This window comes from Arachis hypogaea, chromosome 17, assembly GCF_003086295.3.
Source record: "Arachis hypogaea cultivar Tifrunner chromosome 17, arahy.Tifrunner.gnm2.J5K5, whole genome shotgun sequence".
NCBI lineage: Eukaryota > Viridiplantae > Streptophyta > Magnoliopsida > Fabales > Fabaceae > Arachis > Arachis hypogaea.
This window is the reverse complement of record NC_092052.1, coordinates 119,178,560-119,191,432: the sequence shown is the minus strand read 5'-3', so window position 1 is coordinate 119,191,432 and position 12,873 is coordinate 119,178,560. Positions and strand designations below refer to the sequence as shown.

General features: G+C 38.9%; 1 pseudogene; it reads right to left on the bottom strand.

The window, feature by feature from the left end:
- Positions 1-10,895: 10,895 nt before the first annotated feature.
- On the bottom strand, positions 10,896-12,011 carry LOC114925656 (uncharacterized; annotated as a pseudogene).
- Positions 12,012-12,873: the final 862 nt, after the last annotated feature.

The following is a 12,873-nucleotide window of genomic DNA, read 5'->3' as shown; positions in this document are numbered from 1 at the left end:
TCTTTGCTTCCTTCCGACTACTAAGCTGCTTTATAGGCTAAAGCCTCCTATCTACGGTAGCTGACGCAGCAAGACCCGATACGATTTCAGTCTCTTTCACTGTGGCAAAGCAAAGAGGAAGGCCTCGTCCGCTGATCTTGAGGTTGGTAATAAGCTAGACCAATGAAGGTGAACAGTTGAACAGTAGTACAGAGGATGAGAATGTACCTGGAGCCTGGGATCCGGCTGACGTAGAGGCCTATGCACTGTAATTATTCAATTACTGGCTGCTACAAGTTATGACATCTGATCCCGATTCTATAAGCAAAACAGAACCAAACGAATTCATTCGAGCGAGAAATTCTTCACTAACAAGGGGCGGACCCTGATTAGTTGGTCCATCGTAAACCAGAAGGTACCCCTAATCCAAGAACACTCCTCTTAAACTCAGGGGATGCAGGACAGGTGGGGGCAACTATGGGGGATGAGGTTGGAGGTGCACAGGGACAATCCAACCAGAACGGGTGAAGGTCAAGGGGACTTTGCTATGGTGGGAATGACGGTACCCGCTTTTGTCTCGCGTTGTTTCAAAGAGGGGGGCCTTTGCCTGTGTTTGCATAGAAGACTGCAACAGTCGCAGCTGCACGTTCGGCTCCAGCCGGAAGTCGTGAGTCAAGTATGTATTTGGCTTGTGGCTTTCAGTCCTCTCTTTGCGTCTATCTTCGCTGTGCTGTCTAGCGGAGACTTTATTGGTCTTCACTAAATGGCTTGTCGTCTTTTGATGGAGTAACCCTGGTAGAAGGCTGAACACCTTCTAACCTAACCAGGGAAATGACTTAGAATCGTGATAAGGATTTATTTCGAATAGCTGGTAAATTCATTCTCTTAGTCCGTGGTAGTTCCATTCCAGCCCACCTAGTGCCCAGTCATGCATTTTTAGTCTTAAGCTAAGTGCTTTCCATCTGCCAGCCATCCATCTAAGGTCAGCCCTGTAAATCATGTTGCTTGTATGCGAAGTTTGTATTCGTAGGTTTTGATGAATGACAAACCAACAAACGACATGAAAGACAAACCAACAAACAACTTGAATGAACAAGCATGTTGAAAGATCAACCAACATTCAACATTGAGGAATGAAGAGTTGAAAGCAACACAACAACAACAAGAAACTCAAGTCCACAACATTTGAAGACAAGTATAGTGTCTTAGGACTTAGGTAACTTCTTGTTAAGAACCAATTGCTAAATCTCTCAACACACACTCACAAAATGTTTTGATGCACATCTTGCAATTCGATGCTAGCCAAATGGTTTAAAAACTTGTTTTCAAAGGTACAAAAGCATAGGAATTGACTCCAACAAGTTTGAGATCAATCCTAAGTATTTTGAAGTGATTTTAAGCCATTCTTTAAGGTTTGCATCGATGCACACTCATCTTGCATCGATGCAAAGATGTTTGCATCGATGCAACCTAGCTGAAAATTCAAATTTCAGCTTCAAAGACACATTTGCATCGATGCAAAGTGTTATGCATCGATGCAAATGATTCAAAAACATAAAAAACGGCTAGTTTTAACAAAACGGCTCCATCCCATTAACTCCCCAACGTTTCTAAGGTTTGGGAAGTCTATAAATAGATGGATTGAAGCCTTATTTCATACATGTGAGTATTTGCAAACTATCTTGTTCATATTCTTTCATTCTACACATTTTTAAGGTGTTATAATACACAATTTGAGAGAGCAATATCAATTGGTTCAATAGTGCTAAACTTGTAATCATACACTCTTCTAGAGAGTACTCATTTCATCTCAACAATTCTTTGAGAATTGTTTTCTTGTACACTTTGTAAATTGGAGTGTGATCTCCAAGGTTGAGTCAAGAGTTATAAACACTATAGTCGGTGAGGATACCAAAGAAGTATACTAAGTACTCAAGGCAAATCTTAGAGAAGGTATCTCTAAGTGGAGTAGGTTAGTATACGAGTGGTGATCATATACCGTGAGGTGTTAGAAACTAAGGACTCGGATTGTAAAAGGTTTTGTGCGAGCACCTTGAAGCTTGGCAATAGTGGAACTTCTCAATAGCGATTGAGAAAGAAAGTGGACGTAGGACAAGGATTGTGCCGAACCACTCTAAATAGCGTTTGCATCTCTCTAAACTCATCTCTTCAATATTATTGTCTTTTACCTTTGAGCAAATAAATTGTGATCGAAAAGTAGCTTCGTAAGTACTTAAGGAATGGCTTAAGTCCGATTGGTGAAAAGCTTGATCAATTTATTTGAGTTGGTGTCTATTGGAAAGTAAAAGCTCCTTATAAATGCTTAGCAATTGAGTTAAGCTCTTGGAAAAATACTAGTACAATAACACTTTTGTATATTGTCTTTAACTTTCCCAAAAAGATTTATTGTTGTTGCAATACTCAATTCACCCCCCCCCCCTCTTGAGTAATTGTGCATAGGTTCTACAAGTGGCATCAGAGCTTAACCCTTTGAAAGACTTAACCGTTTAAGGGAAAAGATCATGGCAAGCACAAGCTTTAACAACAACAACACTAGTGAAGGTAACTCAACCGCTAGACCTCCTCTTTTTAGCGGAACAAATTACTCTTATTGGAAAAATAAGATGAGAATTTGGATCCGTTCTCAAGATGTGAGAATTTGGAAAGTGATTGAGAATGGAAATCACATTCCAACAAAGACAACAAGCGCTAAAGAAGGAGAAGTCTCCGTCTTAAAGCAAGTACCGAAAGGAGAAAATGAATATAGTGACGATGATTGGAAGAAAGTGGCAATGAATGATAAAGCCATCAACTTCATTCGTTGTGCACTTAACGAGCATGATTATATGAAGATCTCTACATGTGAAACCGCTAAAGAGATTTGGGATAAACTCCAAATCACTTACGAAGGAACCGACCACGTTAAAGAATCAAAGGTATTTATGTTGGTTCATGAATGGGAAAATTTTAAAATGAAAGATGAAGAGAGCATTGAAGAAGCTCTTGAAAGACTCTCCAAGATCTTCAACAACCTAAGCATGCTTGGCACAAAATACAATGATAAACAAATTGTGGCCAAGGTGCTTACAAGCCTTACACCAAAATGGAACTCCAAAGTGAACGCCATTGTGGAAGGAAGGCTCTATGATCAACTTACATTTGATCAACTACGAGGTAATCTTCTCACCTATGAAATGACTATGCTAAATAGACAAAAAGGTGAAGAAAGCAAGAAGAAAAGTCTCGCCCTTAAAACAACATCACTACAAGAAGAGAGTGATGATAATGAAGAAGAAGGAGATGAAGAATTTGCACTCTTATTAAAAAGATTCAATAAGTTTGCAATGAAGAAAAACTTCAAGAGCAAAACAAAGGTACCAAAATGCTATGAGTGTGGAGAAGTTGGACACATTAAACCCAATTGTCCAAAACTTCAAAAGGAGGACAAAAACAAGAAATTTAAGAAGAAGGAGAAAGCATACATATCATGGGAGAACGAGGATGAATCCGACTCCGATGACGACGAGGTTGCAAATCTTTGCTTAATGGCAAGCGAAGAAAAGGTTAGTAATGACAACTCCACTTCTTTTAATTTACAAGATGAATATGATGCCTTACTTGAGGTGTACACAAAACTTACCCAAGATTATTCTCTCCTAAAGAAAAAGAATATGGATCTGAGATGTTGAAAAACGAGAATATCAATCTTGGAAAAGATAAGTGTAGCACAAGTAGTGATCCATACAAATCTTGTAAAATGCATGAAAATGAAATTACAAATCTTAAGAACACTTTAGCTAAGTTCAATGAATCTTCAAAGAACTTAGATAAAATGTTGAAAAACCAAAAGCATGTTCATAATAAGGAAGGTTTAGGTTTTGAAAAAGGAAAATTTAAAAATACTAAAACTCCTATTAGGCAACCGCAAGCCCAAAAGGCAAGCATGCCTAAAAGGAATGAAGCCTTTAAACATCCTCCTCAACATGCTTCATTTAGAAATTATAATCACAATGCATATAGATCAAAAGATGTTGCATTTAGGAAACAACCTAGGCAACCATTTAGAAACATGCATAGGATGCATAATCCAAATGTCATATGTCATTATTGTAATCAAGTAGGTCATATAGCACCCGTATGCTTTACTAGAATTAAACATATAAACTTTCGTAGTCAAGATACGAGATGGGCACCTTATGGGCATTATGCTCATACTAACCATCAAGGACCCAAATTCACTTGGGTACCTAAATCCCAATTTTAATTGTTTTGTAGGTACGTGTTGGAGCTAAGGATACAAATTGGTATGTTGATAGTGGATGCTCCAAACACATGACCGGCGATGAATCAAAGTTCACCGCAATAGAACCTACAAACGGAGGAAACGTGATCTATGGAGACAACAACACCGGCAAAGTAATCGGCGTTGGAAAAGTTGGTAAAAATTCTTCTACCTCCATAGATAATGTTATACTTGTCAAAGGTCTCAAACATAATCTCATTAGTGTTAGCCAACTTTGTGACAAAGGAAACTTAGTCACCTTTGATTCAAAATGTTGTTTGATAAAAAGGCAAGACACTAATGAAATTGTGCTAATTGGACACCGTGTTGACAATGTATACATGATTAATCTAGATGAAGTTTCTTCAAATGATGTGAAATGCCTTGTTAGTAAAAATGATGAAACTTGGTTATGGCATCGTAGAGTAGCTCATGCTAACATGGACCATCTTAGCAAGTTGGTCTCTAAAGAGTTAGTAATTGGCTTACCAAAGCTACGTTTTGAAAAAGACGTCCTTTGCGACGCATGTCAAAAGGGAAAACAAGTAAAGGCCTCTTTTAAATCCAAAAACATTGTTTCAACAACAAGGCCATTACAACTTTTGCACATGGATTTATTTGGTCCTTCTAGGACTATGAGCTTTGGTGGCAATTACTATGCTTTAGTTATTGTTGATGATTTCTCTCGATTTACATGGACCTTGTTCCTAGCAAACAAGAGTGATGCATTTCGAGCATTCAAAAGATTAGCCAAAGTTATTCAAAATGAAAAGAATTTGCATATATCATCTATTAGAAGTGATCATGGTGGAGAATTTGAAAACAATCTTTTTGAAACTTTTTGTGAAGAAAATGGCATTGAGCATAATTTTTCCTCTCCTAGAACACCACAACAAAATGGTGTGGTTGAAAGGAAAAATCGTCATTTAGAAGAAATGGCGAGAACTATGCTCAATGAGGCTAATATTCCTAAGTACTTTTGGGCGGATGCGGTTAGTACCGCGTGTTATGTTATGAATAGGATTATCATTCGACCTATTCTTAAGAAAACACCGTACGAATTGTACAAAGGAAGAAAGCCAAATATTTCACACCTTCACGTCTTTGGCTGTAAATGCTTTATTCTAAATAATGGAAAAGATAACTTAGGCAAATTTGATGCTAAGGCTGATGAAGGAATCTTCTTAGGCTACTCTTTAACTAGCAAAGCTTTCAGAGTATATAATAAACGCATCATGACTATGGAAGAAAGTATTCATGTCGCTTTTGATGAAACTAACCATTGTTGTGCTAGAAAAGATTTTGATGAAAATGTAGAAAACTTTGATTCACTAAATTTGAATGGTGAAGACAAAGAAAAATATTTAAATGAAGCCTCTACAACAAAGGATAATGTTCAAGTTGAAGAAATTGAACCATCACAAGCACAAATAAATGCACTTCCAAAGGACTGGCGTACTTCAAAGGATCATCCTCTAGACAACGTCATTGGTAATGTTTCGAAAGGGGTAACAACTCGATCCACTTTTAGAAATTTATTTGCATATAGTGCTTTTGTTTCTCAAATTGAACCATCTACCATTGAGTCCGCAATTGATGATGAACATTGGGCTATGGCAATGCAAGAGGAGCTTAACCAATTCAAACGAAATGACGTTTGGGAATTGGTGCCTAAACCAAGTAATCAAACAATTGTAGGAACAAAATGGGTTTTTAGAAATAAACTCGATGAAAATGGTACAATTGTTAGAAACAAAGCTAGATTGGTAGCTAAAGGTTATAATCAAGAGGAAGGCATTGATTATGACGAAACTTATGCTCCCGTAGCTAGATTAGAAGCTATTAGGATGTTACTTGCTTTTGCATCCTCTTATAACTTCAAACTTTATCAAATGGATGTTAAGAGTGCCTTTCTTAATGGTTTCATTCAAGAAGAAGTATATGTTGAACAACCTCCCGGTTTTGAGGATTATGAAAATCCTAATCATGTTTTTAAACTCAAGAAAGCTCTTTATGGTCTTAAACAAGCTCCAAGAGCTTGGTATGAACGTTTGAGCAAGTTTTTAATAGAAAAGGGTTTTAGAAGAGGGAAGGTTGATACAACTTTATTTATCATGATTGAAAACAAAAATATCCTTTTGGTACAAGTTTACGTCGATGACATAATATTTGGTTCAACTAACGAATCACTTTGCAAGTTTTTCTCAAACCTCATGCAAAGTGAATTTGAAATGTCCATGATGGGCGAACTCAACTTCTTCCTTGGTCTTCAAATCAAACAAGGAAAAGAAGGAACTTTCGTTGGCCAAACCAAATATTGCAAGGAATTGCTCAAAAGATTTGGAATGGACAATGCTAAGGCAATGGACACACCAATGAGCACTACTTGCTACCTTGACAAAGATGAACAAGGTAAAAACATAGATGTAAAGAAGTATAGAGGCATGATAGGATCATTACTTTATCTAACGGCAAGTAGGCCAGATATCATGTTTAGTGTATGCATGTGTGCGAGATACCAAGCTAATCCTAAGGAATCTCACTTAAGTGCGGTGAAAAGGATTATGAAGTATCTCATAGGAACATTAAATGTTGGATTGTGGTATCCGAAAGGATCCACTTGTGATTTGATTGGTTATTCCGATTCCGATTTTGCCGGTTGCAAATTGGATAGGAAAAGCACTAGCGGCACTTGTCACTTGCTAGGAAACTCTCTTGTTTCATGGCATAGTAAGAAACAAGTAAGTGTAGCCTTGTCTACCGCCGAAGCCGAGTATGTAGCCGCCGGTAGTTGTTGCGCCCAAATTTTATGGATGAAACAACAACTTGTGGACTATGGACTCATACTTGATCACATTCCTATCAAATGTGATAATACTAGTGCAATAAATTTAACCAAGAATCCGGTTCAACATTCAAGAACCAAGCATATTGAGATTAGACATCACTTCATAAGAGACCATGTTGAAAAGGGTGATGTGGTTATTGAATTTGTCGAAACTAGTAAACAACTAGCGGACATCTTCACTAAACCTTTATGTAAAGAAAGTTTTTTTAACATCCGAAATGAACTTGGTATCTTGGATTCTAATCTAATATGATGTGTTTGAATTCATTGTATTTATATTGCTATTCTTGTATCTCTTACTAACTTAAGCATTGGAGATATCCAATTAGCCATTGTTTTGTAGGTTTATGAGTTGATGAATGAGTGATTACTCTTGAGGTAGATTGAAGAATTTAAAGATTATAAACAATGGAGGATCAACAAATTGAAGTTTATATTATGTTTATATGAATTGTTAAACTAACTCCTAATAAGCTAAGGATTTCTATTATGGTTTAAATACTTTGATATTTCCTTCATCATTTTATTTAATGATTAATGCTTGTATGCTTATTTGGTGAATAACTCAAAATAGGCTTGGTACCCCTATTTTAAGTTAATGTGCATGCCTTGATATATTTCACTTCTTTAGGGGGAATTATGCATGCTTGTTATATATAAAAAGAGAAAATCAAATTCTTTTTCAAAGGGGGAATATCTCATCCTTGAGATTAATAGAGATATTGAACTTAAAAAATTCATTGTTTTATGCATGCTTCTATGACACATTTCAAACTCCTTTCTTTTTGATAATGTCAAAAGGGGGAAGAAAAGTTTGAGGATATTTGAAATTTTGAATTCTTGAAAAAGAAGAAGTTTGAGGTTTTGAAAAGAAGAAATAAGTTTGCGAAACAATGATTTCAAAAAGACTTCCGCTAAGCAAAAACTTTGATATCTAAATCGTTTTCTTTGATAAACGCTCTTTAAGGGAACAAATGCACATATTTAGGGGGAACTCCTGCAAAAATTTTTTGTGAAGTCTTCTCCAAAGCTTTCTATAAAACAAAGTGCATTATTGTTGCTTTCAAAATCATTTATAAATGCATATCCTCAAAATTGGTTTGTCATTATCAAAAAGGGGGAAATTGTAAATCATGTTGCTTGTATGCGAAGTTTGTATTCGTAGGTTTTGATGAATGACAAACCAACAAACGACATGAAAGACAAACCAACAAACAACTTGAATGAACAAGCATGTTGAAAGATCAACCAACATTCAACATTGAGGAATGAAGAGTTGAAAGCAACACAACAACAACAAGAAACTCAAGTCCACAACATTTGAAGACAAGTATAGTGTCTTAGGACTTAGGTAACTTCTTGTTAAGAACCAATTGCTAAATCTCTCAACACACACTCACAAAATGTTTTGATGCACATCTTGCAATTCGATGCTAGCCAAATGGTTTAAAAACTTGTTTTCAAAGGTACAAAAGCATAGGAATTGACTCCAACAAGTTTGAGATCAATCCTAAGTATTTTGAAGTGATTTTAAGCCATTCTTTAAGGTTTGCATCGATGCACACTCATCTTGCATCGATGCAACCTAGCTGAAAATTCAAATTTCAGCTTCAAAGACACATTTGCATCGATGCAAATTGTTATGCATCGATGCAAATGATTCAAAAACATAAAAACGGCTAGTTTTAACAAAACGGCTCCATCCCATTAACTCCCCAACGTTTCTAAAGTTTGGGAAGTCTATAAATAGATGGATTGAAGCCTTATTTCATACATGTGAGTATTTGCAAACTATCTTGTTCATATTCTTTCATTCTACACATTTTTAAGGTGTTATAATACACAATTTGAGAGAGCAATATCAATTGGTTCAATAGTGCTAAACTTGTAATCATACACTCTTCTAGAGAGTACTCATTTCATCTCAACAATTCTTTGAGAATTGTTTTCTTGTACACTTTGTAAATTGGAGTGTGATCTCCAAGGTTGAGTCAAGAGTTATAAACACTATAGTCGGTGAGGATACCAAAGAAGTATACTAAGTACTCAAGGCAAATCTTAGAGAAGGTATCTCTAAGTGGAGTAGGTTAGTATACGAGTGGTGATCATATACCGTGAGGTGTTAGAAACTAAGGACTCGGATTGTAAAAGGTTTTGCGCGAGCACCTTGAAGCTTGGCAATAGTGGAACTTCTCAATAGCGATTGAGAAAGAAAGTGGACGTAGGACAAGGATTGTGCCGAACCACTCTAAATAGCGTTTGCATCTCTCTAAACTCATCTCTTCAATATTATTGTCTTTTACCTTTGAGCAAATAAATTGTGATCGAAAAGTAGCTTCGTAAGTACTTAAGGAATGGCTTAAGTCCGATTGGTGAAAAGCTTGATCAATTTATTTGAGTTGGTGTCTATTGGAAAGTAAAAGCTCCTTATAAATGCTTAGCAATTAAGTTAAGCTCTTGGAAAAATACTAGTACAATAACACTTTTGTATATTGTCTTTAACTTTCCCAAAAAGATTTATTGTTGTTGCAATACTCAATTCACCCCCCCCCCTCTTGAGTAATTGTGCATAGGTTCTACAAGCCCTGCCCTTTTTGTTGGCTTAGAGTGAGTATGAAGTCAGGGAGGAAGAAGAAGAGAGGGAATGCCCGGCTGGGCAGGAAGTTTACTGGTTCGCTAAAGCCAGGGAACGAGCACTCAGGGATTAGCATAGAAATGGAAGGCAGAACAAATCCAAAGGCTAATCTAACACTCTAATAATCCTAGGAGAGAAGAGTAAAGATCCTCTAGCCTGAGTCTCAAACTCTGGTATGTAACGGAGGAGTTGCAACGCCGACAAGTCTCTAATGTAGACGAAGCCATCAACGAGGCCGAGTCTTTGATGGACTTTGCCTGTGCTAAGGGCAAGCATAAAAAGGAAAGGGGCGAAAGCCACTTGACTTACAGGAGAGGGGCAGTCACGCCAAAGGTGGGGGAGACCAAGGTTTTCAAGCATTCATTCCAATAGGGATGGGGAAGATCTTCTAAACCACCATCCCAAGAATGGAGTTATCACAGAAAGGAACTTAGTTCGATCTTCTTCCACCTATGCTACGTCAACTGGACTTTTGTCACTATAGTAGCGAGTCGCTCGAAACCCGCAATAGAAAGGGGATTTAGGGGGAAGAGCTCTGGTCCGGCGATGACTACAAGAAGCAAATCAAGCGGGGAAAAATCCAATTTCATTGTCCAACGAAAAGAAGGTATGGTTGTGCCTGAAGAAGCGCAGTCAGAAGAGGAGAAATCAACCTGAGTTCAATTAGTCCCAGCATTATAAGTACAAGTAGCCAGAGGAGTGTACCAAACAGTTGAGGAAGGAGAGGGGCCGGGCATCCAATCAAGTACATAGCGTGGCGAACGGAACGGTTCATCAAGCCATTTCTCGCCTCAACCCCCTAAATAGGAAGAGGTTTACTTTACTAATAGGGGTTAATTGCTTCGCACTTGCCCGAACCCTCACAAGGATAGCCCTTTCGATACCTTATTGGAGCTTTATAACTAGAGGCCGCTTTCCGTCGCTAGAGCGTTTTCCCAGTGCACGGAGCCCAAGGGGGCTACCCTCGACTCACCTCTCTATCTATAAAAACCCCTCCCCGGAGGAGAGCGGAAGCTCCAGGATGAGAATGAATCCGAGAATCTAGGACATACTCATCTTGATCCACCATGGAATTTTCAAAATCTACAAAAACATTCTAGGAGAGGGCTCGTAATGATCTTCTCAAAGATCACAAGATGCTGAAGTGGCAGGCAGGATAGGGGGAGGACCTGTAGGTTTTTGTGAAAGGGATGCTCTTATCATGTTATTGCTGAAAAGAAAAAGAAAATTCCTCTATTTTTTTTATGTCGATTCATCCATACTTCCATTCTTTGTAGAGGGAGGCTAACTGCTTACCGGCTGGGAGTTGTATGAGCGGTAACATCCATGTACGGCTCCGTGAGAAGGGCGGTGGACAGAAATGGCCTTGTTGTACCTCACTCTCGTCTTCAATGGGGTCTGCTCTTTTTTTTTTTGGGAGAGTATGCCAATATGATCTTAATGAGGTGCGGGGCTTTACATCTGACATTCGTTGGGCTTCCCTCTTCAGGAGCCTGCGTCCTGGAATTTTTGTGCATGCAATAAACCCCTCTGACCAAAGACTAGTGGTAGGTGGTCCCGCAGAGCTTTCGGAGAAGGGTAGCCTAGTGTGTAAGCACAGCAATGAACCGCGGCGAACCCTCAGATGACCTATCTAAGATTAGGGGGGAGATCCTCAGTAGTGGTGACCCTTTCACTCTTCCTTCCACGGACTGATACATGTATCGAATGCTCATACGGGAAAGTTGACTCCTGGGTCTGGAACGAAGTCTCCGAAAAATCCTTTCTTTCTCATCCACTCAAGGGGTGCAGACACACCAGCACGGATTACAGGTGACGGTTACAAGAATGGCGGGGAAGTGAACAGTACCCGACGACTTTCAGGGATGGATGTAGACCCATCAGGCAGGGATAATCATTCTGGTCCTGGGAGAGGTGGCGACCATTCTCAAGAACTGAGCAGAAGCCTTATGAGTCACTGAAACAACGGCGGAAGGCCTTGATCTATCAATAGAGGGAGAAAAAAAAAGGGCTTTGCTCCCCTTTACAATATGAAGAAAGAAATAAGGGTCAAAGTTTAGACCGCTTACAGTAGTTCTACCTATAGAAAAGATCATGAAAGAGGCGATCAGAATGGTACTCGAATCCATTTATGATCCCGAGTTTCCAGACACATCGCACTTCCGCTCGGGTCGAGGCCGCTACTCGACCCTAAGACGGATCAAAGAAGAGTGGGGAACCTCTCGCTGGCGGTCATGTCTCACCCCCAGTATAGCGACCGATTCCATGTTTCCCCCGAATTTCCTCAGTTCCAGGCTTTCCTCTCTCTCCCAGCAAAAAAACGGATGCGCGTCGTTAGCCTTTCTCTAAAGTAGGCTTTCGCGCCCTCTTACTCTAACATCACCCCTTCCTTTACATTGTTGGTCGAGCGGCTTCAAACCTCTGCTCATCCATCTTCATTCCAAAGGTGAACCTTTCTATTGAGTGACTTTAATATGGTTTACAGTTAAAGATTCTGCCTTGTCCAATCATAGGCATTCTGTCTTGGATAGATAAGGCATCGTGATACCCACGTCAGTTACATCATCAATCTCAGATATTGCACGATAGGAAAAAGGAAAGCTTAATGTCGATCACAAAGAGGTCATTGCCAGAGCACTCTACCCACCACTGACCCTGAGAGAAAAAGCCTATGGGATGATCCTTCCCCAGCTCTCTTTGACCTACCCGAAGAATCTTTCCTTTATCATAGGGGGTGGGTGGATGAACCAGATGCATATGGGGTATTTCCAAAGGCATTCGTTAAAAGAAAAAAAGAAAGAGAAGCAGAAGATTTTGAAAGTCAAGTTTGGATTGAATCAATTGATAGTTGTAGTCCCCTCCTTTCATCTTTCTTACTAAGCGCTTTCAGTCCCGGATCTCTCAATCCAGTAGGAATAGTGATCGGTAAGGGCGGTTCCCAGCCCCAAAGCAGGAATCCACTCTAAGATCAAAGTCAGCAACAGCCCCCAGTTTAGCTACATCAGTGGAACTGGCCCTTACTTAATCTTATCCATTTTCTAATTCGATTCGATCCATTCGTTCGTAGAGCTATTTACTCGATCGCAGACATTTTGGGAACACCTCTAATAGAGGGACAAATAGTCAATT